At 37.1% G+C, this 25,802-nt stretch overlaps 2 long non-coding RNA genes across 2 annotated transcripts; both read right to left on the reverse strand.

Annotated features, from left to right (window-relative positions):
- Positions 1-4,580: 4,580 nt before the first annotated feature.
- LOC131163741 (uncharacterized) lies at positions 4,581-5,329 on the reverse strand. Its single transcript, XR_009139106.1, has 3 exons — positions 5,204-5,329; positions 4,802-4,939; positions 4,581-4,679 (listed from the first exon to the last, which is right to left on the reverse strand). It is a non-coding gene; the product is annotated as an uncharacterized LOC131163741 (long non-coding RNA).
- Positions 5,330-6,227: 898 nt separating this feature from the next.
- On the reverse strand, positions 6,228-8,301 carry LOC131163742 (uncharacterized). The gene is made up of 4 exons (XR_009139107.1): positions 8,004-8,301; positions 7,866-7,911; positions 7,704-7,766; positions 6,228-6,576 (listed from the first exon to the last, which is right to left on the reverse strand). It is a non-coding gene; the product is annotated as an uncharacterized LOC131163742 (long non-coding RNA).
- Positions 8,302-25,802: the final 17,501 nt, after the last annotated feature.

Below are 25,802 nucleotides of genomic sequence, written 5' to 3' on the forward strand. Positions count from 1 at the left end.
CATAATCTTCCTTGGATGTGCTTGAGTTCTTCCAAGTGAGTATCCTTTTGATCTTTCCTACTTGACGTCTACTCGATTTGATCTTTGCATTTGATCTAGTGTTTCATGTATTTGCCACTTGTACATGTACTAAACATGATCTATAAAGATGGAATACACTAGGAACAACAAATAGGTTAATGTTAGAATCGGTGTATTCCCAAGAGGGGGAGGGGGGTGAATTGGAATTTTCAAGTTTATCACCTAGGTTAAATAAAATGCTCGTATAAAACAACCTAGGGTTGGTCTATATAATTCCAAATGCGCAGATATAAAAGATATGTGGAAATTTAAGTTAAGCGCATCATTCACATAATAACATACGCGTGCGGTAAATGTAAAGTGCAGAAATGTAAATAAACACACGATATGTTATCGAGGTTCGGCCAACAGTGCCTACGTCCCCGCCTCAAGCTCGCAAGCTAGAGGATTCCACTAATAGCTCACTTAAGGGTGGAGCGGCACCGTTTACAACTAGGTCAAATTAACACAGGGCTGACCTCAACCTTAACCAGGTCAATTAGCAGGGCTAACCTCAACCTACACGCCTTAACAGGACGACGCACCTAGCTTTCCTAACCGGGTCTAAGCCAATCTGGGACTATTCCAGGGCTAGTCTCCCTCTTCAGGCCCGTGCCTGGAAATACAACCAAAGTGTATTACAATGAAATGGTACAGTGATTGTGCTTTCAAGTAAAGCAGATATGTACCCAAATTCGCGCAATAATATACACCACAGTATGATTCAATATGTAAGCTCAATGTGGTCTAAAATGTCAACTCTCAAATAAATTTACTATCGTTGTAATGAGTGCGTGAGAGTGCAAACCTAAACGATCTTTGTATCACAGGATATTCAATCTAAGTGCTCAAACAAAGATATTAATCAAACTTCATATATTTCAATCAACGAGTTTTCTCAATACATATATGTATATGAAGCTCTAGCAACGTATAGGTTTGGTTTGCAAAAAGGATATTCAATCTTTGTATTCAGCAAGGGATATATGAGTTAACTAACATTGCAACAAAGATTTTATCACACTAGCAAATATCTCATCAAATATTTTCAAGATAAAAACACAGTAGATATTTGAAAATGTTTTTGCAACCAAAATGCAAATACTAACTTCTTAAGAAATTGCAATGACTATGCAATACTCAGAAGTTTTATATAAGTCTTCTTAGGAGAGACTTACTAACAAAGTCCCCTAAGAATACTTAAGGTTTGGCTCTCAAAAATAAATCCGACAATCTAGAGATGGGAGAACAAACCAATTACAACAAGCACTCAAAATCAACTTACAAATGATGTAGGCAATATGAGAAGGTAAGATTGAGTGTGTGGAGCTTGGAAATGAGTATTATAGGGTTTTGGATTTTCAAAGAATTTTCCCTAATCAAAGTGGCTAATCCCTTTCTAATTTTCTCAAATGAACTTGTATATATAGGCAAGGGAGAAAATATGACCGTTGGGGACCTATAGGGTATTTTTAGAAAAGTTTAATGATGTTTAAGGCATTTTAACCCTGTTTAGAAAAATATTAACCACGGTAAAAATGGGAACAACCCGAGAGGTCCGGTCGACCAAAAGTGGTTCGGTCGACCAGGACTCAAGTGGCTCGGTCGACCAGGGGAATTTTGAATTGAGTGGTCGGTCGACCGGGCAAGGGCGATTTTCAAAAACTCCGAGGTTCGGTCTACCGGGGCCTTTTTGAACTGTATGGCTCGGTCGACCATATCGCTGGGAATTCTCCCAAGACCCCTCGGTCGACCAGGTAGTTGGAGTACAAATCTGGTCGGTCGACCGGGAGGTCAAACTGTTGACTCCCAGGTGGTTCGGTCGACCGAGCTCAAATGACCTATAAGGGCTCGGTCGACCAGGCGTGGGTCAAATAGTTGACCCGGACCGGTTTCGGTCGACCGGGCCAAATTGAACTGAATTGGCCAGTCGACCAAAAGTGCACCAAGTGTGCATTTCGGTCCCGTATCTACCCAAACAATTCCTATTCAAGTGCCTAACAAATATATGTGAATATGTGTGTGTCCTAAGGTCACTTTGGGGTCCAATTTGAGATCACCGAAAAAGTCCGGTGTCGGTCGACCGAAGGTTCACCCTAAGGTCTTTCTACGGTTCAGTTTGAGCTTGCAAATTAAATCATGTTTGTGATGTGTGTGCTTATTACAAACCGAAGAACCCTAATTACTATTACAGACAATTTTACTAAAAATTGTTACAATTAAGGGTTATGAAATTGTCTTCAAGCCTTTCTTGCTTTTGTGCACATCTTGATCTTATCATTCTTGATTCCTGCACAAAAACTCAAACGCTCATTAGATACAATGAGTATTTGTCATAATCAAAACCGGGCGTGACCAATAAGGTCAACAGTTAATATCATCAAAACACAATAAATATAATTATGTTGCCATCAAGGCTAACACTTCACATAACTCAAAATCATTCTACAATAATTATTTAACCCCATGTTTGAAGAGGTCTTGAATTTAGATTTGTATGAGATTTGGATGTAATATAAAATTATATTGAAATTTCTCCGAATCCAAATCCAAGATTCAAAATTCATGCTCCCAATTGTTTTTTATTTAGATTTGAGTGAATTTGAACAATATTTAATATAATTCTGCATTACATTTTTTAAACTCACACAAAATTTAATTTAAACCATCTCCCAAACATAAGGTAGAAGTGTTGAGGGTTTTTATATTTTTTGACTTGCATCAAGTCTAATTTTTTGCATTAATGAGGTAGAATATCATTTTAATACCTTTCACTTTTTGGGTCCTTGGGGTTAGCACAAAATGTCACATTTGAGAATTAGATCCACTAAAATATTGTAGGATCCATATAATTGATATCTATCGCGTAGACTAAATGTTAATATAACATCTTATGATTTATAGATTCCAAATTTTATATGAAGAAAATATAATTAATCTTACAATAAATATGGATATTTTTCAAAATTGTCATCTTCACCACTTCTTGAAAAATACCTTTCCAACCACTCGATTCTATCCAAAGAAATTTCCTCAAATTAAAGCATATATATTGAAGAGCTATATCAATCTTGGGGAACAATTAAACCCTAAACACCTCCATAAAAAACATCCTTTAATTCTTTAATAAATTTGTAAGCCCATTTCAACCTATATATATACCTATGATTAATCTTTTTCCTTTAAATATCATATGTAAATTATTCAATAATTGTCCCACCAAAAAGCTTCTATATATATATACATATATATACCTATGATTAATCTTTTTCCTTTAAATATCATATGTAAATTATTCAATAATTGTCCCAACAAAAAGCTTCTTAGATAAAGGCACCCCTCTTCTAACAACCTATAACCTTGATAACTTAGAAAACCTAAATATTCATAAGACCAACAACCTTGAAGACCTATCCACCGGACATTCTTCCTAAGAATCAATAACCCCCTTAGTGAAATTCATAGGAGTCAATGTTAAATAGCTATAGTCTTTAACTCCAAAATCAAATTCAATTGTGCTGGAATGCTCCCAAGTTTAATTTTCTAAGATGCAACACATGTTTAATGCATAAAATTCCATAAATAAAGTAAAATAGACAGAATCACGATTGAATTTGTTCAACATTCAAAACATGGTGAGAGCATGTAGAGTGTGTTAATTCTGGACATTTAATGTCATTGTAAACAAAAATTTGGCTCAAATTTAGAGTATGACATAAAATTATGTATTTAAAAAAATTGGATTTTAATTGTAAGAGTAACCATATTGTGACGAGCATGTGACCATCACTAGCCATGTGAGGAGTGGTGGATACACGGGGTCCACCTTTTTGTCCTCCCACTCACCTATTGCTATGTAAGCTCATAATTTCATGGGTCCATGAGAAAGCATTTTTCATAATAAAACGATGTGACAAAACTAGGGCCAGTGGGCCTAAAAGACTTGAGTGAGTGGACTCCATTAGTCCAAAGCCTGGGACAAGGGGTCCACATGTGGGCCTTGTTGGGAGCCACACCCCTTCCTTCCTCCTTGCTCAAATGCCACAAAATAGGTTGAAAATAATCTATAATTTTCTTATACATGGGGTCTACCTTTCTGTCCTCTCACCCACCTATTGCTAAGTAAGCTTATAATTTCATGGGTCTATGAGAAAGCGTTTTTTATAATAAAACGATGTGACAAAACTAGGTCCAGTGGGCCTAGAAGAGTTGAGTGAGTGGACTACATTAGTCCAAAGCCTAGGACAAGGGGCCCACATGTGGACCTTGTTGGGTGCCACACCCTTTCCTTCCTCCTTGCTCAATTGCCACAAAATAGGTTGAAAATAATCTATAATTTTCTTATTTCTTTTTAGGGTAAAATATATGGACTTCGCCTGAGATTTGATGAAAAAATTAAATAGGAGAAAAATTTATAACGGTTTCTACACATAAAATTTGGAACAAACCATTCAAAAAATGTCACATTTGAGAATTAGATCCACTTAAATATTGTAGGATCCACATAATTTGTAACGACCTGCTTATTTTACCATAAAATTTTTTTTCCATAATAATATCCAATATAATAATTTTGGCAAATCATAATCAACCTAGACCCATGGATACCAGGGATACACCTGAAATACAGCACGGATACTTAAGCAGCAGGAAACGTAAAATCATATACATATCAAATTACTAATCAACACATTAACAGAGTTTTACTACAACTGTCATATATATATATATATACACGTACCCCAAAATATCCAAAAGTGGCCTAGGGTCACCATCCAAAAATCTGTCAAACCCTAGCAAAATGACTTACCCTTCAAACAGGGTAGAATAGTTGAACTCTAATGCTGTGGAGCTCTATCCGCTCTTCTATCTGGGGCTCCTAAAATATTTATATAGCTGGAGTGAGACACCTTTCCGGAAGGAAAATAAACTAATATTAGTGTGTGACAACATGAGTATTTTCATGTTATACATATAATAGTACAAAAATCATACTTGATAAGACTATTTGTATCATATCTAGGAAAAATATATTTTACCATAACATGGTATAATATACTAAATTTCTATACATATAAATCATCTCATATAACCATACATGGAAAACACGCTAGATGGATAGCTGGCTGGTGTTATGTCTTACCCTCGCATGATTGGGTCGCACAGCTCGAAGGCGGGACCTAGCAATGGCTAGCCAACCACACTAGATCAACATAAGTCTGTAAGTATGATGGGTCTACCCCTCCTGGTCCGGACACTAGAGGGACACCTGTGCTACAATAAATCACATTGACTGTCGATCTCCTACTGCCCCTTATGGCAAGCAGTAGCACTAAAATAAACATAATCATGATCATATAGCTAGGGTACCGTGCTTCGTGAAAGCCTAAACCAAGCCAATCAGGTTCTGATAACATATAATATTTTTCCAAATAATGATACATGACTATTTCATAATATTATCTTTCATATTAATATCTTCATAAAACTTTGCATAACATATCATATAAAATTTACGGCCCTTACGCTGGCATTTTGTATCTTGTAAATCACGACCCTTACGCCGGTATAGCATATCATAAAAACCTTCGGCCCTTACATTGGTATTTCATATAAAACCTTGGCCCTTACGCCGACATATCATATAAAATCCTCGACCCTTACTCCGACATATCATATAAAATCTTCGGCCTTTACTTCGAAATATCATATAAATTCTTTAGTTTGAAAGATCCCTGTGTCATTTTAATAATTCCTCGAAAGCAGTAATAACATACTTGTTTTGTAAACATAATATTTCATCATCATAATTTCCATGATAAATAATACCCATGCCACACAAAGGGATAATACTTAGGTCATAAAACTCGTTCTAACATCATATTTATGATATATACGTGAAAACCACATTTCTGATCAACAACATAATTTCTAACATAATTTTACAATATACATATTTATCTGAAATTAAACGTTGTAAAATAATAAATACATTTTCATGAAATCCTGACTTAATTTGTCCCTTTACCTGACTTCTAGAAAGCCCCTAAAATGACCAGTCCTGCACTCGTAGGGTTCCCCATTCAACACCCTGTAAATAACATCGCCCCGAACAAAACTTCAATATTTCTTCGAGTACTACCTATTATACTGTAACGACCCGCTCCTTTTTCGCATATTATATTTTTTTTATATAAATAAATTATCATCACATCATACATTCCAGCTCAGCAGGTCACAATCCACCTGGACCCGTGGGCACCAGGGATATAACAAAACATACAGCAGAAGCCTACGCAGCAGAAAGTACAAAACTATATACATCTCATCACAATGTGCATAACACATACCAGAGTCACTACAATTACTATCTCACAGTATATACATCCCAAAAATGAAATCTAGGGACAATCCCCACAAAAACCTAACTGTCCCTACCAAAAACTTACCCTTCCAAAGAGGGCAACCAACTGATCTAGATCAGCGGGGCTTTTCCCGCTCTCCTATCAGGGGCTCCTGAAAAATGTATAAGATTTAGGGGTGAGACACCTCTCAGTAAGGGAAATAAACTAATACCAGTGTGTGGCAACATGAGTATTCTGTGTTCTACATATACCATACATAACATATTCAATACTGTTTATCAAATCTGGGAAAACATATGCATATCAACACATAGCAGAATATACTGCATTTTCATAAACATATCTCATCTCATACACTAATAATAACATAAAACAATCCTGGTAGGTTAGCTGGCTGTTGTCATGTATTACCCCCACATGACTGGGTTGTGTGGCCCGAAGGCGGGACTTGACAATAGTTGGCCGACCACTGCCAAGTCAAACAGTAGTCTGTAGGTCCGATGGGTCTACCCAGACTGGTCCGTACACCAGGGGCGATAACAGCACACTTCTTGAAAATAACCACATCGACCATCCAATCTCACACCACTCCGTACAGCGGCGTTAACACAGATATCATGATCACGAAGACCATGGACACATAACAACGGTACCGTGCAAGTGCTAGCCTAGACCAAGCCAACCAGGTTCTGATATCATATACATATACTAAAATCGTGATACATAAATATCTCATATCATTTATTTTCGCATCAATCATATCATTTCACATATATACGTGTATCATAAAAATCATTGGCCCGTACGCCGGTATTACACATTTTAATATAGCACGGCCCGTACGCCGGCAAATCACATAGCACAGCCCGTACGCTGGCAATCCACATAGCACGGCCCATACGCCGGCAATCACATAGCACAGCCCATATGCTGGCAAATCACATAGCACAGCTCATACGCTGGCAAATCTCATCCACATAGCACGGCCCATACGCCGGCAAATCACATATACATATAAAAATATTTCGGCCCGTACGCCGGTTTTCCATCATAGAAATCCATATCATCCCCATTCCAAAAAAAACAGTACAAAACATTTTTATACTCATGCCACACTAAACAAATTTTCCTCGTATTCAATATATCATCATTTAAACAGTATTTTCCAAATATAAATCATATATATAAATATATTTATTTTTTTTTCCTAAAACCAGATGCTACATATATGTATACATGCATTTTCTTAAACAAAACTAGCTTAGTTTATCCCCTTACCTGATTCCTGAAAAGCCCCTAAGAAAATCTCCCTCGTACCCACAAGGTTCTCAACTCAACACCCTGAAAATGAAAACTCGCAGAATTAAAGTTCAGTATTTTCGTACGTACAACATTTTCTATAACTACCACTAAGTCAAATTCGACTTTAAAAAGTCTTACCTCAACTTAGGGATGATTTCCCACGTTCCCAATCAACACCCTGGAACTGAAAATTTTCAGTATTAAAGTTCAGTATTTTTACGCGTATATCACTTTCTTCAACTGTCAAAAATCCAAATATTGAATATAAAGCCTTACCTTGGATTTGGGATGAAATTCAATTTCGTTTTCCTGACGATCCGTTCCGGCAAACTTGTAGAGAATTTCGCCAGGAGCGTCGTGGTGGTTTCGGTTTGTCGATCCGGCGTAAAACTAACCCGAAATCGAAGAGAGAGAGAGAGTTGTAGGAGAGAGAGAGAGAGAGAGAAAGTGAGAGAGAAGAGAGACACGGCCAACAAATCCAAAAATTGGATTTCCTTCCAAAGCTTCTTAAAGAAGCTTGCTAATTTAATAATATATATATATATATAATAAACCTAAAGTAAAGTAAAGCAGCTTTCATACCTTTTTTTTATATATATATATATACACACACACACACACAAGTATATATATATATATATATATATATTTGTTCCTTATCATACTGTTTATTTTATTTATTAATTTAATTAATTAATTTTATTTTATTATTTTATTATTATTATTATTATTATATATATTTTTTTTTTCGGGTTACTACATATACAACTATAGGAAAGCCATATATTCAACATAAAGCCTTACCCTAAACTTGGGATGAAGTCCAAGTTAGCCCCACCAATGATCTACTCCAGTAGACTTGTAGAGAACTTCCCCAGGAGTAGCGTGGCGGCTTCAAATCGTCGATCCGATGAAGAACAGACCCAAAATCTTAGAGAGAAAGAGTGGAGGATGAAAATGTAGTGAGAGAAAATGATGCTTGCAAGTTTCTACGCTGAAATTCGGATTTAGGGCTATTTATACACCTGCTCTCATCAACGAGCCACGTAACTTTGTCGACGAGGACATGAAGGGAGTTTGTCGACGAATGCTTATTCCTCGTCAACGAAATTCAAAACTGAAAATAGCCCCTTGGTATCTACTTGTCGATGAGACGCGTGTCCCCATCGACGATCCCATCAAGCGTGCTCATCGACGAACCCCTGTTGAATTCCAATTACAATTTCTTTTCTCTCATCCTTCTATTGTTTAATTAATATAGTTCACTGGGTCTCTACATAATTGATATCTTTCCCAATTCATATCTGTCACTTTTATTAGACTTAATGTTAAAATAACATCTTATGATTGATGGATTCCAAAATTTATATGAAGAAAATATAATTAATCTTACAAGAAAGGTGGATTTTTTTTCAAAATTGCCATCCTCACCACTTCTTCTTGAAAAAGACCTTTCCGACGACTTGACTCGACTCTATCCAAAGAAATTTCCGCAAATTAAAGCATATATATTGAACAACTAAATCAATATGAGGGAACAACTAAACCCTAATCACCTCCATCAACTCATCGTTGAATTCTTTAATAAATCTCTAAGACCATTTCAACCTATATTTTTTTACCTACAATTAATCTTTTTCCTTTAGATATTGTAGCACCTCGACCTGCTACGTGGGCCCGGAGTGCTAGTAAAATATATAAATACTCTAACATCAATCACATAACGGAAATAATAACAACTCCTCAATTATATACCAGAGTTTCTACATATATATATAACCTTAAAAGGTATTCTCCAACATCTAGTATTCACAGATTTACAACTCCAAAAACATAAATGTAATACAACCCCAAAAATAATATACATCAAAAGTCTATATCTTCTCTCTCTCTCTCTCTCTCTCTCTCTCTCTCTCTCACACACACACACACACACACACACACACACACACACACACACACAAACGCTACGCTAGCCCCGAGCTTACTAAGCTCGATCACGCAGAGGTCTTGAAAAAGATAAAATTTCATATCGGGCGAGACACATCTCAATAAGTCGGAATAGATTAACACTAGTGTGTGGCTATGATAAGGTTTGTGTACAAAATATATAATCATCATTTACAAATTAATCCACAACTATGAAATCATTCTCTATCCCTACTCACACACATGTAGCATATTTTACTAATAAGAATTCTTAAGAATTGGGGTGATTACCCGCCCATACAAGTAGCACCCCTTTGCTCTGATATCTTATGCAACCTGTGGTTACAACTGAAGAATATCAGGGCACTTACCTTACTTGGTAAGCCTTCAGGTGGATAGTTTATCTCATATTCACACAAATGTTTACCAGCGACGGATCCCGAGAATAGGGAAGATTACCCGCCCATACTAGTAGCTTCCCTCTGCCCTAATACGTTATGTAACCTGGTATGGCTACATCTAATACCTATTAGAACACTCGCCTTTCTCAGCAAGCCCTCGGGCGAGGAGTTTACCTTGCCTCAAATAAGTATAATACTACAATATATAATAAATTTAATACTATAATTCACATTCGTTGAGATTGAGGCGTTACGTATCATCGTCCCTCAATCTAGCCATACACAATCATCGTCATCGGGGCGTTGCGTATTGTCGTGCCCCGAGACCTTTCACAAAAATCGTCATCACATAAATCCCACTTCCACATTTCACATTCACTGTTCTCATATTATACATTTGGTTAAATTAAACAATTATGCATTTAGAACTCACTGCCAGATGGATAATCACTGTCATGCTTCCCCCCATGACGGGTTGTGCTGCCCGAAGGATGGACTTAACTCTGGTCGGCCCACCAGAGTTAAATCAGTATAACCTCTTCATTCTGTAAGTCAGATTGATTGTTCCCATACTAGTTTAGACTCCAGGAGGGACTCTACCCTTTTCAGCCCAATCGACCATCCCGTCTCCACACTCTTCCTAAGACGTGTGGGTGCACTAAGCTCTGCAGAAATCATGTGCAACTATACTGTTGACTTATTTTTTAGAGATATTTCGAATACTCTTGGTAGAAATCTTTGAAACCCTAAACTATGATTGAGATTTACATCAATACATAGTTTCAAAGATTAGCTTGTTGATACACTCTTGTGCTTAATTGGATATAATCATTACTATTGAGTATTAATTGCACACATATAGCACTAAACTTATTGTTCTTACATTGTTGGCGTGCATTGATTAATACTGGTACATATTTTCTTATTGGAGAAGCATTTGAATTGTACACAAAATTTTGTATTACATTATCTGCTGTATTTCAAGCGCGGCCTGAGGGGGTTTGATCTAGCTCAGAAGGATCAGTTGTTAAGGCCTTCTCCGCCCCGTAAGGAGAGTGTAAAGGTTGAGGTCAACCTTGAGAATTTGACTTGGTTGTAACTGGTGTCGCTCCACTCATTAAGTGAGTAATAGTGATAATCCTCGGGCTTGCGAGCTGAGGTAGGGATGTAGGCACAGTTGGCCGAACCCCGATAACATATCGTGTGTGCACTTTACATTTCCGCAATTTATTTATTGCACGTGTATGTTATATTATGAATGTTGCGCATGATTTAATTTCTACATCTTACATTTATCTGCGTATTTGGGTTTATGAGTATATAGACAGACCCTAGGTTGAGTATTACTACTGCTGATTTGGACATACCTAGGAATAAATTTCAAATACCCAATTCACCGCCCTTTTGGGAATACACCAATTCCAACAAGTATTGTGCCTCACTATGGTCCATCGGAGTTCTTAAATCATACATTACAATTTAACATTCACATCCTGCTTTGATTAAACAATTCACATGCAGTATATATTTTCATCAAATTTCAGTATTTCCAACATCTCATAAATATATCATAATTCAACACAGTCATTTCATTTTACTCATGCCACACAATTTTAAATAATACTCATAATTATATCATCAGAAATAACAAAAGCCAACCCATGTTCATCATCAGTTTTACTGAAAATACACATCAAATTATCTCCACCATTTCAGAATACCCATTACTTTAATTATTCCATTTTCGAAAATAATAACTATAGCCCTAGGCTCAAAATCATAGTTCAAGCGGTTGGCTTTCAATACTCGTAGGATAATCATATAAATACACAAATAATTTCCATTTTAACCGGTGAAATTTCAAATCAATTGGCTTAATTTATTCCTTTTACCCGATTTCCTGAACTACTTCGACAGGGACCTCAAAACGATGCTTGTGGCGCTCACCCGAACCCTGATTCAAAACCCTAGTTTATCAACTCAAACCCTAGATCAAAAACTATTAAACATCCCCAAGCCTAGACACACCTTTTAAATAATCATATACCAGCCAAACAATTCATTTCTACCCTTACCTCAACTTTGGGGTAAAGCTTGGAAAGACCCCATTCGAGAATCTACTCCACTAGTCTTGTAGAGAATTTCCCCTATATCCTCGTAGCGGCTTTCAATCGTTGAATTAGGCGACAAACGATGAGAAAATTAAAGAGAAAAAGAGAGAGAATCGTTGTCTTGGAGAGAGAAATAGAGGAAAATAAGATTTCTTAATGAGTAAGCAGTGAAAAATTCCTTTTATAAGATGTTGACTCGGCCAACCTCGTTGATAAGATGACGTCTTCGTCAACGAGTTACTGAGGAACGTTTTTCAACGAAAGAAGGACTTCGTTGACAAACCCAAATCCTGAAATTTTTGTCGTTCGGGATCTCTACGTCGACGATGCTTGAACTTTGTCTACGAACCACTGAAGGACCTTCATCGACGAAAATAGGGATTCGTTGACAAAACCTACTGTTTCCTTTTTAAAATTTTCTCTTTCTTCATTCCTTTATTAATTTCATAAATAAATTTTTCCGAGTCTCTACATATATCATATGTAAATTATTCAACAACTATCCCACCAACAAGCTTCTTAGACAAAGGCACCCCTCTTTTAACAACCTATATCCTTGATAACTTAGAAAACCTAAATATTCATAAGACCAACAACCTTGACGACCTATCCACTAGACATTCTTCCTAAGAATCAATAACCCCCTTAGTGAAATTCATAGGAGTCAATGATAATTAGCTATAGTCTTTAGCTCCAACATCAAATTCATTTGTACTGGAACGCTTCCAAGTTTAATTTTCTAAGATGCAACACATGTTTAATGCATAAAATTCCATAAATAAAGTAAAATAGATAGAATCACGATTGAATTTGTTCAACATTCAAAACATGGTGAGAGCATGTAGAGTGTTAATTCTGGACATGTAATATCATTGTAAACAAAAATTTGGTTCAAATTTAGAGTATGACATAACATTAAATATTTTTTAAAAATTGGATTTTAATTGCAACAGTAACCATATTGTGATGAGCATGTGACCATCACTACCCATGTGAGGAGCGATGGATACATGGGGTCCATCTTTTTGTCCTCCCACTCACCTATTGCTATGTAAGGTTATAATGTCATGGGTCCATGAGAAAGCATTTTTCTTAATAAAATGATGGGACAAAATTAGGCCCAGTGGGCTTAATTGGAAGAGTTGAGTGACTAGATTCCATTAGTCCAAAGCGATAGGACAAGGGGCCCACCTGTGGGCCTTGTTGGGGGCCACACCCCTTCCTTTCTCCTTGCTCAAATGCCACAAAATAGGCTGAAAATAATCTATAATTTTCTTATTTCTTTTTAGGGTAAAGTATATTGACTTCGCTTGAGATTTGATGAAAAGATACAAACAACTCTTAAGATCTCAAAAATTCTAGTAGCCTCCTATAAAGTTTACAAGAAAGATATGGACCTCCCCTGATTGAGGTTTCAAAAATTTTATTGAACTCCTTGGAGGTTTGTTGAAAATACGCAGACTTCCCATTATATTTGGAAAAAAAAAAAAAAAGCAAACCAAGGGAGAGTTAGAAGTGTCCCAAAAGTCAAATATTAGAAGAAGTATATGGGATTTTTGGAACCTTGAGGGATGTTTATGTGTGTTTACCAAACTTCAAATGTAACGACCTCAAAATCTTGACATGAACGTAATATAATAAATAGAAAAGTCGACCCGAACCCGTGGGTAATGGGGACACCTGTCAATCACTGCGGAAACCTAAGCAGCAGCAAGTATAAAATCTCAATCATCCAACCATAAAACATAATACCAGAGTTTACTACATAATTAAAATACTGTATTTATGTATAACCTTCAAAATATCAAAATAAACCTAGGATCGTATAACAAAAATCTCCTGATCCAAGGTCAAAATCTTACCCTCCTAGTGGGGTAACTCAATAAGATCAACGGCAGCCACGACCCACCGGTCTCTTAGGGTCTCCTGAAAATCATTTAATATTCGAGGGTGAGACACTTCTCAGTAAGGGAAAATAAACTAAATACAACTGTGTGGTAACATGAATATATATATATATATATATGTATAAAACAATTATACATATACAGTACATTTCATATTTCTGTAAACGTTCATCATATCGTACTAAATAATTACATACTTTCATATTTGCTAATAAATCATATCATACATAAAACATCTGTTATAACGTTCATCGTATCGTACTGAATAATCATATATTTTCATAGTTTCTAATAAATCTCATTGTACATAAAACATTTGTTATAACTGATAATACTGAAAACATACTCAGGATGAATAGCTAGCTAATGTCATGTATTACCCCCCCATGACAGGTTGTGCAGCCCGAAGGCGGAACCCAACAATGACTGGTCGACCTCTGCCGAGTCAAATATGTCTGTAAGTACGATGGGCCCGCCATACCCTGGTCCTGACTGCCAGGTGGACGCCCACACTTTACTGAGAGCCACATCGTCTATCCATCTCCCACCCCCTCGTGGAGTGGTTAGCACTAATCTGAACATAGATATCTGCTCTATATAACTACGGTACCAAACTCCTGAACTGAACTAAACTAACATTCGGGTTCTGATAACATATAATACATGATAATATAGCATCTTTCATAATTTCATACAAATATTTCATAAATACGGCCTCGTGCCGATCATACATAAATACAACCTCGCGTCGAAATCATACATAAATACGACCTCATGCTAAAATCATACATAAATACGGCCTCGCGCCGAAATCATACATAAACACGGTCTCACGCTGAAATCATACGTAAATACGTCATTCTGAAAATAATCATTTTATCATGCATTTATCAAAATCATAATGTATTGTATACTTCCATAACTTCTTAAATCATACTGCATTCATATCATTATCATATCATAATATCTCTCCACGTAAAATAATATTCATGCCACACATTTGCTGTATAAAACTATACATTGTATTTTGAAAATCATGATTCCTGACATCTCATACATATATACACGTTTCAACATAATAGCAGTATTTTTTTTCAAACGTGCATTTATTCCATAATATTCAAATATCGTACATATTTTTAGGAAATCTATTTACTCTTAAATAATAATAATTTGCGTGAAAAATATCTACTTTAGTTTATTCCCTTACCTGGCTATTGAGAAAGCCCCTAAAATATCCTGGTCTAAACCCTGTAGGATTTCCTGATCAATACCCTGAAACTGAAAATTCTCAGTATTAAACCTCAGTATTTTCGCATGTATATCATTTCTTATAACTGCCGTAAGATCAAATTTGGCTTAAAAATCCTTACCTCAACTCAAGGATGATTTCCAACTTGCTTTCACCAACAATCCGCTCCTGCAGATTTGGAGAGAACTTCCCCAGGAGCGTCATGGTGACTTCAGATTGTTGAACCGGCATAAATCCGGCCCAAAATCGAAGAGAGTGAGAGTGAGAACCGAAGGGAGGAGAGAGAGGATGAAAGATGGCTTAACTGTGAAGTAAAAATCCGGATTTTTAGTATTTATAGAACTGGATTTGACGACGAGCCACATCATTCGTCGATGAGTCCTTTAATAATTTTGTCGACGAAATCCACTCCTCGTTGACGAAATTTAGTTTGCTCAAAAACCTCTCTCGGTATTTCCTCGTTGACGAATCCTGTCTTCGTCGATGAATTCTCTTATACCCTCATCAATGAATCCCCTGTATTCGCCGATGAAGCCCTGATGATTCCTTCAGTTATTCCTTTCAAAGTGCAATGTCGTCGATGAATGCTTTCCTCGTCGACGAAGTCGACCTCCTCCTTCTGTTACTATTTTCCATTTGCCTTCCTCGTTATTATTTAAATTCCATTTTTATTTGAGTTTTCACATTCTCCCCTCCTTATAAAATTTCGTCCTCGAAATTTACTATTCACGTAATTTATCATCCCTTAGTAGGCAAAATGGTTTACTTATTTTATTACTTACCCTCACTTATGGCGGAGGAATACCGTGGTTACAATTCAAGTTCTGGGAGAGTACATATACCAAAAGAAATTCCCCCAGAAACTAAAAGACCACATACTAACTAAAGTATTACATGTACCTGCAAAAGAAATATTACATATTTACTCACATTTCTAATTACATTTAAACTTCTTGGAACAGTTGCGGATATTTCTGTTTGATTTGTTCCTCGAGCTCCCAAGAAGCCTCTTCTACTGCATGATTCCTCTATAGAACTTTTACCAGAGGAATCTTCTTATTAAGTAATTCCTATTCCTTTATATCTAGAATTTGCACTGGTACCTCCTCATAAACTAGCGAATCACTGAATTCTAAGTCACCATAACTGATGATATGAGAAGGATCTAGGACATATTCCCTCAACATGGATATGTGGAATGCATCGTGCATCCTGGATAGTGTAGGTGGCAAAGCTAGCCTGTAAGCCACCGGCCCCACTTTCTCTGAAATCTCAAATGGACTGATAAACTTAGGGCTAAGTTTACCCTTCCTACCAAATCTCATAACTCCTTTTAATGGAGCTATCTTCAAAAATACGTGATTACCCACATCAAACTTCAAATTCCTGCGGCGATTGTCGGCATAACTCTTCTGTTGGCTCTGAGCTACACTGATTCTTTCCCTGATGAGCCAAACCTTATCGTACACCTGCTGTACCAACTCTGGTCCCACAACTCACCGCTCACCTATCTCATCCCAATACAAAGGAGATCGATATCTCCTACCGTACAAGGCCCAAAACGGTGCCATGCCAATATTGGACTGGTAACTGTTATTATAAGCGAACTCCACCAGTGGCATGAACTGAGTCCAGCTACCCCCAAAATTTAATACATATGCACGAAGCATATCTTCTAATATCTGTATCGTCCTCTCAGTTTGTCTGTCTGACTGAAGATGGAATGCCGTGCTAAACGATAATTGAGACCCTAGAGCCTCTTACATGCTCCTCCAAAATCGTGACGTGAATCGCGGGTCTCGATCTGAAATAATAGATATAGGAACCCCATGAGAACGAACTATCTCCTGGATGTAAATCTCTGCCAATTGGCTGAGGGAATAGTTGATCTTGATAGGGAGAAAATGGGCAGACTTAGTCAACCGGTCTACTATCACCTAAATCGCATTTTGGCCATGTGATGTCGACGGCAGCCTTGAAACGAAGTCCATGGAAATATGATCCCACTTCCACTCTAGGATAAACAACGGCTGCAACTGGCCTGCCGGCCTTTGGTGCTCAGCTTTTACCTGCTAGCATGTCAAGCACTGGGCTACATACTCGGCAATCTCCTTCTTCATACCACTCCACCAATAAAACTCTCGCAGATCCTTGTACATTTTCGTACTGCCGGGATGAACTGTATACAAAGATCTGTGAGCCTCCTCTAAAATAGTCCTCTTAATGTCAGCATCAGCAGGAACACACAGTCTAGAACGGAACCACAAAACTCCTTCATCTGAAATGCAGAATTCCTCTCCCTGACCACTCTGCATTCTATCCATTACCTCTACCAATTCTAAATCTTCCTTCTGAGCAGCTTTAATTCTTTCTTGCAGTGCTGCACCACTAAACTGGCGATACTACTGAAATATTACTCTCAATCAATTCAATGCCGAGTCTCTCTAAATCTATCATGATTGGACGCTGGATCTCCATAGCTGCCAACGCTGATTCCCTAGTTTTCCTACTCAGTGCATCAGCTACCACGTTTGCTTTCCCAGGGTGGTAACTGATGGTACAATCAAAATATTTAATTAACTCTAACCACCTTATTTGTCTCATATTCAATTCCTTTTGGGTGAAGAAATACTTTAATCTCCTGTGGTCGTAGAAAATCTCACACTGCTCGCCGTACAGGTAATGCCTCCAAATTTTCAATGCGTGTACCACAACAACCAATTCAAGATCATGGGTAGGGTAGTTCTTTTCATATTCTTTCAATTGTCTAGACGCATACGCCACTACCTTGCCATGCTGCATCAACACACAGCCAAGTCCCTTCAAGGACGCATCACTGTAGATAGTATATCCCTCACCCCAGATGGGATGATTAGTACTAGCGCTATGACTAGCCTCTACTTCAGCTCCTGAAAGCTCTACTCACAGCTGTCATCCCATTCAAATCTGGCATTCTTTCTAGTCAATCGTGTCAAAGGCCCTGATAAAGATGAGAACCCCTCAACGAAACGATGTTAATAACCAGCTAACCCCAAGAAACTCCTAATCTCCTGGACATTCCTCGGTCTAGCCCAATTCACTACTGCCTCAATCTTACTAGGATCCACATAAATTCTATCTCCTGAGATTACATGCCCCAAAAACACAACTTTCTTGAGCTAGAAATCACATTTACTGAATTTTTTATACAACTTCTTCTCCTTAAGCATCTGAAAAACTTGTCTCAAATGTATCTCATGCTCCTCAAAGCTACTCGAATAGACCAGTACATCATCAATAAAGACAACCACAAACTAGTCTAAATATGGATGGAAGATCCTATTCATCAAATCCATAAATATTGTAGGAGCATTCGTCAGACCAAATGGCATAACAAGAAACTCATAATGCCCATATCTGGTCCTGGAGGTTGTCTTCGATACATCCTCTGCTCTCACCTTTACCTGATGGTAGCCTGACTTGAGATCGATCTTGGAATACACCCGTGTACCCTAGAGCTGGTCAAACAAATCATCGATACGGGGTAGAGGATACTTGTTCTTGATTGTTACTATATTAATTTCTCTGTAATCTATACACATCCTCATAGACCCATCATTCTTCTTCACGAATAGCACTAGAGCTCCCCACGTAGATACACTATGTCGTATGAAACCCTTATCAAACAAATCCTGCAACTGATCTTTTTGTTCTGCCAACTCTGCTGGCGCCATTCGATACGGTGCTTTAGAGATAGGTGTTGTACCCGGAAGTAGATCAATGGGAAAATCTACCTCATAAACAGGCGGCAAACCTGGTAATTCATTCAGGAACATGTCCGTAAATTCTTTCACCACAGGCGTATTGATAAGCTTTAATTCGTCTTCGGACATTTCCTTCACAAAAGCCACGAATCCCAGACAGCCACTTTGGAGCAGTTTCCTCGCCTAAACAGTTGAAACCATCTGAGGTAAAGATTGCACTCGTGACCCTGTAAATCTGAATTCTGGTTTCCTTGGAGGTCTGAATATCACTTCTTTTGCACGACAATCTATAATAGTAGAATTAGCTGTTAGCCAATCCATGTCGAAGATGATATCAAACCCGTGCATATCCAGCACCACCAAATCAGTAGATAAAATTCTCTCCTGAACATCAACTGGAAAACCACGGAGCATCTTACTACATCTCACCACTGACCTAGTCGGTGTAGCCACTAACAGTTCAATATCTAATGATTGCGTTTTCGCCCCACATAATTTAACACATCCCAAGGACACAAATGAGTGTGTGGCACCAGAATCAAAAAGTACAATAACTTTAAATGAAAACATATTAATCGTACCTGTCACCACGTCGCCGACCGCCTCAGCATCGCCCGACGTCAAAGCGAAAACCCTGGCTGGGGCCATATTCCTCTGCTGGCCTCCTCATGGCGCTTGGTAACCTCCTCGTGTAGGTCTAGGAGCAGGAGCAGCACCAATCTGTGTCAGACACTCCCTCATCATATGTCCTGGCTCCCCGCACCTGTAGCAGACACCTCGCCTGGCACGACACTCCCCCAAGTGTCTCTTCCCACAAGATGGGCAAGCTGGAGATGGCGGTACACCCTGGAAACCGTGATTCCCGGTCTCCTATCTCCGGTATCTATAATAGCCACTTCTCTTCCATGAAGCACGGCCGACTCCCTGCTGGGAACCAAGGTGTCGACCTCTTCTTCTGTCTCTGCTCAGCCTCCAACCGATCACCAATTTCTACTATAGTGGCTCAGTCAACCAGCTCGGCGAAATCTTGCAACTTCAGTATCGATACCTGTTTGTATATCTCTCTCCTTAGGGCTCTTTCAAACTGTCGTACCTTCTTCGTCTCATCTGGAATGATGTACGGGGCGAAGCGGGATAGCTCGATGAACCTCACCGTGTACTGCTGCACTGATAGCTGTCCCTGCTTCAGATTCAGGAACTCTTCAATCTTAGCCTCCCTGGACGAGGCTGAAAAATACCTGTCGAAGAATATTTCTTTAAACTGCTCCCACGTCATCTCCATAGGTATAGTTCTCTGCTGCTCCAAAAGTCTCACTGCTGACCACCATCTCTTGGCCTCCCCAGTCAGCCTATAGGTGGCAAACAGCACATTCTGCTCCTCTGAACACTGCATGACCGCAAATATTTTCTCTATCTCCTGCACCCAATTTTTAGCAACTGCAAGATCTATCCCTTTTGAGAAAGTCGGAGGATTCATCTTTATAAATTTCTCGATCAAACTTCCATGGCTTGCCGATGGACCACCCTATTCCTTCGAACTCCTATAAATTTCTGCCATAACCTGCTGTGCCACGTTGCATAAGATGGCATCTGAATCATTACCTGCAGCGCCTGAGGGTCTAGCACCCTCATTCCCACTAGCATGGGCACTATTGCTACCAAGGTCCATCTTGAAAAACAAGTAAGTTAACTCAAAACCCCCTTCTCTATCCATATCATCCAACTCATATAATATATTCTCCTAATTCACTCGTCACTCCTGATCTTAATTCAAGGTTCAATCCTGCAACCTAGATACCCAACCCGACGATAGTTTACCATGACTTTCGTAAAATCGTCACCCTAGGAAAATCACACAAACCACTACGGAAGTCCTGCATCTAGACTACAAAACTAGACCTCAAATTCCTTTATCCTATACTTTGGTATTATTACTGCTGCACTCTAAAGTCTACAGAACCTAGTATCCTAGGCTCTGATACCAAACTGTAACGAATTCAAAATCTTGACATAAATGTAATATAATAAATAGAAAAGTCGACTCGAACCCGTGGGTAACGGGGATACCTATCAATCAGAGCGGAAACCTAAGCAGCAATAAGTATAAAATCTCAATCATCCAACCATAAAACATAATACCATAGTTTACTACATCATTAAAATACTGTATTTATGTACAACCTTAAAAACATCAAAATAACCCTAAGATCGTATAACAAAAATCTCCTGATCCTAGGTCAAAATCATACCCTCCTAGTGGGGCAACTCAATAAGATCAACGGCGGCCACGACCCACTGATCTCTCAGGGTCGCCTGAAAATCATTTAATATTCGGGGGTGAGACACTTCTTAGTAAGGGGAAATAAACTAAATACAGCTGTGTGGCAACATAAATATTTATATATATATATATATATATATATAAGAATTATACATATGCAATACATTTCATATTTCTGTAAACATTCATCATATCGTACTAAATAATTACATACTTTCATATTTGCTAATAAATCATATCATACATAAAACATCTGTTATAACGTTCATCGTATTGTACTGAATAATCATATATTTTTATAGTTGCTAACAAATCTTATCGTACATAAAACATCTATTATAACTGATAATACTGAAAACATACCCAGGATGAATAGTTAGCTAATGTCATGTATTATCCCCCCATGACGGGTTATGCAGCCCGAAGGCGGGACCTGACAATGGCTGGTTGACCACTACCGAATCAAATATGTCTGTAAGTACAATAGGCCCGCCACACCTTGGTCCGGACTGCCAGGTGGACGTCCATACTCTACTGAAAGCCACATAGACTATCCATCTCCCACCCCCTCATGGAGTGGTTAGCACTAATCTGAACATAGATATATAATCTATATAGTTATGGTACCGAGCTCCTGAATTAAATTAAACTAATATCCGGGTTCTGATAACAAATAGTACATGATAATATAGCATCTTTCATAATTTCATAAATACGGTCTCGTGCCGAACATTTCATAAATACGGCCTCGTGCCGATATTACGTAAACACGGCCTCGCGTCGAAATCATACATAAATACGGCCTCGCGCCTAAATCATACATAAATACGGCCTCGCGCTGAAATCATAAATAAACACTGCCTCGCGCCGAAATCATACGTAAATACGTCATTCTGAAAATAATCATTTTATCATGCATTTATAAGAATTATAATGTACTGTATATTTCCATATCTTCTCAAATCATACTGCATTCATATCATTATCATATCATAATATCTCTCCACATAAAATAATATTCATGCCACGCATTTGCTGTATAAAACTATACATTATATTTTGAAAATCATGATTCCTGACATCTCATACATATATACACGTTTCAACATAATAGCAGTATTTTTTCCAAACGTGCATTTATTCCATAATATTCAAATATCGTACATATTTTCAGGAAATCTATTTGCTAATAAATAATAATAATTTGCATGAAAAATATCTACTTTAGTTTATTCCCTTACCTGACTACTGAGAAAGCCCCTAAAATATCCTAGTCTAACCCCTATAGGATTTCCTGATCAATACCCTGAAACTGAAAATTCCCCATATTAAACCTCAGTATTTTCACGTGTATATCATTTCCTATAACTACCGTAAGATCAAATTTGGCTTAAAAATCTTTACCTCGACTCAGGGATAATTTCCAACTTGCTTTCACCAACGATCCGCTCCAGCAGATCTGGAGAGAACTTCCCCAGGAGCGTCGTGGTGACTTCAGATTGTTGAACCGGCGTAAATCCGGTCCAAAATCAAAAAGAGAGAGAGTGAGAACTAAAGGGAGGAGAGAGAGGATGAAAGATGGCTTAACTGTGAAGTAAAAATCCGGATTTTTAGTATTATAGAACTAGATTCGTCGACGAGCCACGTCATTCGTCGACGAGTCCTTTAATAATTTCGTCGACGAAATCCACTCCTCGTTGACGAAATTTAGTTTGCCCAAAAACCTCTCTCAGTATTTCCTCGTCAACGAATCCTGTCTTCGTTGACGAATTCTCTTATACCCTCGTCGACGAATCCCTTGTATTCGTCGACAAAACCCTGATGATTCCTTCGGTTATTCCTTTCAAAGTGTAATGTCATCGACGAACGCTTTGCTCGTCGATGAAGTCGACCTCCTCCTTCTGTTTCTATTTTCCATTTCCCTTCCTTTTTATTATTTAAATTCTATTTTTATTCGGGTTGTCACATCAAAGGTGGCACGTAAAATTTTTAAAACTTCAGGGAGATTTGTATTTTTGTCGTACCTCAGGGGAGGTTCACGTCTTTTGCCCTTTTTTTATGTTGATTTCTTCTAATTTCTTTGACATTTGTTCCCTGAACTTGACACACAAAACAACCATGATGAATATAAAAAAATTTGTTAATAATTTAAAGTAGCACAACGCCCCAAAAAAAAAAAAAAAGGAAAAAGATAGTTGACTTCCATCGATGAAACCTCAACATGTACCTTGTAATCTATTTATTTTTACGGTGATTACATAATGGATGGCGCAGAGAACAAACATTAGTGTTTGGCCCATACAAGATAAAAATAAAAACCCTAAGTTCCATGGGGTAATATGCTATTTTCTTTAAAACTCTGACACATACTTGTATGGATTACAAACCTTACGTAACACAATCTTAGTGGAGGGGGTATAGTTATCCTGTGGCACATAAGTCTTTCTCTTCATTGTTGATTTCACATAACATTCAGACTTAATTCCTTTGCATTATTGTTGATTTCACATAACATTCAGACTTACATCTTTGACATAGTATGCTGCAAAAAAATCTTGAAAAATTTTAGAAAATTCTAGGATTTTTTTTGAAAATTTGAGAATGTTATGGAGTCTATTTGTGCTTAAGTTTGATGTATTTGTATGATCATTTTATCCGTATATATATTATTTCGTAAGTGCGTGCATCCCGATAATAAAATAAAAGATAAAGAGGTGTTTCAGACCTTATTTACATCAGTTCTGAGGGGGGTTTATTTGATAAGATCCTCTCTTTTAGAGATCTTATTAGACATTCCTAAATCGCACTTGATTTTGTGTTTTCTTTTGAAATTTCAATTGTTTAGGAGTTAATTAAAGACCATCTGATTCAATTTGGGATAATTCGTGGTTAGATTACTTTCCCCTCGCTAACTGTACTCCCGATCTATGTTGGTCTTAAAATTAATCTAGAGACCAATAAACAATTAGTAATTAGGTGAACTAACTGCACCTATGAAAATAAAGGTCAGTGACGACATCCATCAATATTAATATCACTCCTCACCATTCCGGACTATTCTCCAAAACGTTGCAACAACATCTATAATTATTTCTTTAATATTTATGCTTTAATATCATAAAAATTCCTCAATAAATTCTAAATTTTAATAAAAACTTCCATGTAAATTTCAACTATTACACTGCAATAGTTAAACTGCACTGTAACTCTCTGCCAAGAGAGACATGCAAAATTAAAACGTAGGAAAAAATAGAAGATGCTAAACCAACGAAGAAAACAAGAAAAAGGGAAAGGTAAATATAATAAGAAGAAAGAATTTAGCAACGGCAAAAAGAAGCTGGGAAGCTAAGAAACCTATAGTAAAAAATATAAGCAAAAAAGGGCCAAAGTCTATCCAACCTCAAAAAGTATTGTATCATGTTGGAAACTTTGAAAATTTGTTCATATTTGTTCAATGTCAACATTGCCAGTTGTAACACCTGCCATGCTGCATATTATGTGAAATCAACAATGAAGAGAAAGACTTAGTTTTCACATGCATCTATAACCTTTGCATTACCTTTCACTGCATCTTCATGCATTCTAATTTTGCAAATATATTTCATTTTTTCTATTTGTCTATGATATGTCTAACTCTTGTTTGGGAGCACTCAAAAAAAAAAAAAATGTTTATGGCACTTTATCATTTAAAAATAACTCTTTTTCTTTTTTTCGTTTTATTTTTATGCATTTTTTCATGCACCTTTTCTACTTGAAGATTATCATTTTGTTGAGTTTTTTCATCTCATCTCTTTATGAAGTTTATCAATCATAAAAGATTGAGAAAAAGATGTCAATATACATCCTAGGCTTTGGTAATTTTGAAGAACGCTAATAATTTAGGGCCGATTTAGTTTACGAAAATAGTTTTCAATTTTCATTTTAGCTTTTCAACAAATTGCACAAAAAGTTAGCTAATTTTTCATTTTTACAACATTTGTATGAAATAAATGAATAACAATAAATAGTTTTAACAGTATTCACTTGTGAAAAATAATTTTTTTAATTTCTAATTTTTTAAATAATTACAAAAATGTCACCTTGTTTTTAAATTTTTCAAATTTATTGGAAAACATTTTTTTCATTATTTTTCAAACTTTTAATTTCTATGTATGAGCATGAAATTTGGATGTTAGACTTTAATTTTTGTGGATTGTGTATATAAATTCTTCTAAAACGTGGCAAAAATGTAGAAATGTTGATAACTTTAATAAATATAAGGAGGCGAGAAAAAAATGCAAAAAGTGTTGTTAGTGAATTTAAATACAGATCATTTAATAGTTTGTATGATAGATTAGATACAAAACAAATGGGAAAGAGATATATTTAAACTTACTAAAACTAGAGAAATGAAGAGTAAGGACTTACGAAATGTAAAATGTATAAAAAGTGAGGATGATATTGTTGGTTAA

The sequence above is a fragment of the Malania oleifera genome, chromosome 9, assembly GCF_029873635.1.
Source record: "Malania oleifera isolate guangnan ecotype guangnan chromosome 9, ASM2987363v1, whole genome shotgun sequence".
Lineage (NCBI taxonomy): Eukaryota > Viridiplantae > Streptophyta > Magnoliopsida > Santalales > Ximeniaceae > Malania > Malania oleifera.